Raw genomic sequence first — 4137 nt, 5'->3', positions numbered from 1 at the left:
CTTGCGCCTATATGAAGGAAGAGCAAAGTGGGCTCCGGTGCAGCCCACCATAGTCCATAGCCATGCCCGTACGCCATCAATAAGCCCTCCCTCAACCTTCAAACCACGTCTCGGATTCCCAACATATAGTTGGTCGTAACCGAACTGACGAGCAAAACGGCAGGGAAGGTAAGGCTCTATGTGGCAATGATTCTTCACCCGGAGAACGAGATACCCAACACGGATGTTCACTAACCAGCGAAAACAACCAACGTCGAGAGCAGTCCGATTAGTTCTGGGTTTCTCCTCATCAGTCAGCACATCACCATAGCGACCCGAAAAGTGGGGAAAACACTTGAAGAACTCCCAGCTCTTGCGAACTTGAAGATCTCGTTGTGCATCGCCAAATTTCTTCCCGAGCCATCTGCTCCTCTCCAACAGCTGCACGAAAGGAACGGGGACATCAACAACGCTGGGCGTCGACATCAAGTCAGGACGGTGAAGAACGAGCCACGCCATCAGATACGCATAAGGAAGCTCGACCTTCGGACAAATAAGCTCGGTCGATGGTTTAGAACCCACCTGTGTAAAACCACTGACCAGATACCTAAGCCCGCAATGGATGCCGGCAACCATCGCTGGGAGCAGTGAAAGCTCCCTCCCATAAGCTAGCTGAACTGCGGGGAAGAGCACCTCGAGAGGTAAGGCGTCTAAAGACCGGTACGGAACAACACACTTCTTCAACCAGAGAGCAAGGTAGCCTGCTAGCAGAGTCCGGGGCTCGATGGACTTCTGTGCACGGCGGAGGAATGAACGAAACTTGGTTCCTGCAGGAAAAGCTCCCTCAGCATGGGCAATGGTATAAGAACGAGCCTCAGCCTTCTCCATCAACTCATTAACGGCGGTAGGGGTCAGGACATCTAACTCACGAAGGGGCTCGCCGGAGTCGCCCTCCAAATTAGGGAACAGATAGACAGCAAACTTCTTCAAGCTGATTTGCCTTTTCTTCTTCGCTGGAGGAGAAATCTCGATCAAGGAGGTATAATAATGACAAGTGAGGTCCCAAAGAGTATCATGCATGTCGGGAGTATCCTTCTTCAACCACCCCAACTGCTGGTTCGAGGGAAAGTACTCCTGATATGGACAATCCCCCATTGGAAGACCAGAAACCTGATACATCTCATGTAAGGCCAACCCTAACTCTCCGCCGCTGGTCATGAACGTGTTACTGTCGGGCATGTATGTCTCCAACAACGCCAAGAAATAGCGGTAGCTGACCGGAAGTCCGTACATGGTGGCCCGTATAGGTGCATACAATCCTCTGCTCTTCAAATCCTTCTCCCAGCGCCCCAAGACGTAACTGGTCATGCGTGTCCACCATCCCTTGGCTTGTGAGAAAGCCCAACCATAGCATCTATAATCTGGTGGAGGTAACCTTCTCCCAAGATGAGCCAGACGATTCTTCACAGTAGGAGCAGATGTTGATACCTCGCCTGGGGGTGCAGTGTCAAGACCAATAATCCCTGGTCGAAGACCGCGGATATCATGATACCCAGCAGAACCAGGAGTCTTATGATGAGAGGTATATCCACACTGAACTCGCTCAGCATCATCGGTAAGAGGCCAAGACATATGTCGCTCCACGGCCTGCCCCTCCAAATGAGTGAAAGAATACTGACGAGGAATGGAGGGAATATACAGGAGAGCTCCCTCATGAAGATTCAGCCAATGCTCCTCGGTAAGAGTCAACGTAGCAGGATCCTCCGTGTGATCCCCGAACAGGAAACCGGGCTTCTTTAAAGCCTGAGTGGAAGTAGAATCTGCAGTGAAGGAGGCGTCCGTAATCAGCTGGCGTAAGCAATGACGCCCTCCATCCCGTATCAAACGACAGGATTCGTCGGAGCGATCTCTGTCAAACTGAGGGAGTGGACTAACGGCCTGCCTGATGGAAGCTGAAGAGAAGACCTCCCGGCTACAACCAGTATTAGCATGAGGAGGAAGGCTGCCCGCGGGGAACTCGACTGCAAGGATAGAGTCAGAAAGCTCATAAAAAGCGAGATAAGATCAGTCACGGGATAATTGGAGAGACGATTTTGAGTGTCCTACACTGGAAGAACGGTATGCATCATCACGTAAATAACGTGGTAACATACACCGACCTATAAGATGTAGGACGACACAAAATCGCCCCAATATACCAGAAGACTTGAATTAGACAAGCAAGGCAAGTCTGAAACCTTAACCCTCGCGAAGGAGGGTATCGGCCCTTCCCGAATGACCCGCGAAGGGGCCAAACGAGGGTATGACAAAACCACCAAGTCCAAAACCTCGACCCCCGCGAAGGAGGGTGTCGGCCCTTCCCGAATGACCCGCGAAGGGACCAAACGAGGGTATGACAAAACCACCAAGTCCGAAACCTCGACCCCCGCGAAGGAGGGTGTCGGCCCTTCCCGAATGACCCGCGAAGGGGCCAAACGAGGGTATGACAGAACCACCAAGTCCGAAACCTCGACCCCCGCGAAGGAGGGTGTCGGTTCTTCCTTCATGACCCGCGAAGGGATCAATCGGGGATACAAAAACAAGAAAAAATTCCCACCCCCGAAAAAGGAAGCCGCTGGAGGGGAGGATGCTGTAGGAACTTCTTCCTCGCTAGGCTGCGGACGGGAGCGACTCCTAGGAGGTCGAGGTCGACGTGGAGACATCGAAAATCTGCAATGAAAAGCAGTAAGTTAGGTACAACATGAATACGCGAAATTTAAAAGGTAAATTAAGAACTTTAATTAAAATCCTATGTATAAGTATGATTTTATAGTTGAAGTCTAATTAAACCTACAAATTTCGTGCATGCGAAACAATAATTGTCATTTTCGCGATAAATTTTGATGAAATACCCAGAACACCCTTCGTGTTCAAGGCTAAATTCGGGTCAAGGACACGCTCGAGTTGGGTCATGGTCATCATACCTGATCACATAGCACCCCCAGTACCCCACAATTTTGGTTAATCTTGCAAATAAACCCTTTTGTAAAATCTAGCCAATTTTGCAAAAAAAAAACCCTCCAGAAAATTTCGGTTTGGTTTTCGCAAAACTTTGATCGTAGTTTTGTGGTCTAAACTTCTTGGTTTTCAGCCTTGGATTTTCTGCCCTTTTTGCAAATAAGTCCCTCTAAAACATTTATGGGCAATTTTGAAACCCTCAACAATTTGTGATCTCTTTGCATGAAGCACACCTCAAAGTTGTGGCCAATTGTGTCAAACATCCAAGCCTCAAAATTCCAGCCCTTTTGCAAATAAGCCCCCTATACTTTGTGGATTGCTCTTTTGCAAATAACCCCCTCAAATGGTAGCCCTCTTTTGCAAATAACCCCCTCAAGTTTCGGCCTCATTTTTGCACATATACCCCTTCAAGTTTCAGTCCACATTTTTGCACATATACCCCCCAAAAATTCAGCCCCTAATTCGGCCAAAAAACCCCTCAAATCTCACCAAATTTTGCACATGAACCCCCATAAAATTTCGGCCATATATATGCATAAAAAAAAATTTATATATATATTTTGCAATCAAAGATGAGAGAACCCATATCCCAATTTCGGCCAACAATCTAACCCAATGCAAATTTCGGTTTTCCACCAAATCAACAAATTAGGGTTTTGGATTTTGAAAATTTCAAAAGAGGGGAAATCAAATTGAAGTTGTGATGAAGAGAGGTTCTTACCAAAGCTTGGAGAAGTGTTGATAATGGAACCCAAGATCCTCCAAACCCAACTTCCTTTGCTTGAACCCTTGGAGAAGATGAGGACTTGGAGAGGAAGAGGTTGAAGGCCTTGAAGAAGATGGGTTTAAAAGCTTGATGAGGGAGAGCTCTTGGGGGGGGCGGATTCTTACTGGAACCGGAAACAAAAAAAAAATGAAGAAGGAGGCGGAACCTAGCTGCTGGAACCGAAGAAAGAAAAGAAAAGAAGAGGAGAAGGGTAAATCGGCTTTATATTGGACATTTTTTTTTCTTGTTTTTGTTGAACCGGACTGGTCTGAACCGAAACCAAACCTAAATTGTTGATTCATACGCGTGTGGGCCGTGAAATGTGGGCTCGCGCATGTGGAAGGGTCCGGGGATAATTCATATGCGTTTTGAACCTCTTTTCGGATGTTTTTACG

At 47.8% G+C, this 4137-nt stretch overlaps 1 long non-coding RNA gene across 1 annotated transcript; it reads right to left on the bottom strand.

Moving 5' to 3' along the window:
- On the bottom strand, positions 1948-3924 carry LOC109840051. Its single transcript, XR_002246791.1, has 3 exons — positions 3698-3924; positions 2576-2688; positions 1948-2000 (listed from the first exon to the last, which is right to left on the bottom strand). It is a non-coding gene; the product is annotated as an uncharacterized LOC109840051 (long non-coding RNA).

Source organism: Asparagus officinalis, chromosome 5 (assembly GCF_001876935.1).
Source record: "Asparagus officinalis chromosome 5, Aspof.V1, whole genome shotgun sequence".
Lineage (NCBI taxonomy): Eukaryota > Viridiplantae > Streptophyta > Magnoliopsida > Asparagales > Asparagaceae > Asparagus > Asparagus officinalis.
Note: the sequence above shows the minus strand (reverse complement) of the source record. Positions and strands in the feature narration are given on the sequence as shown.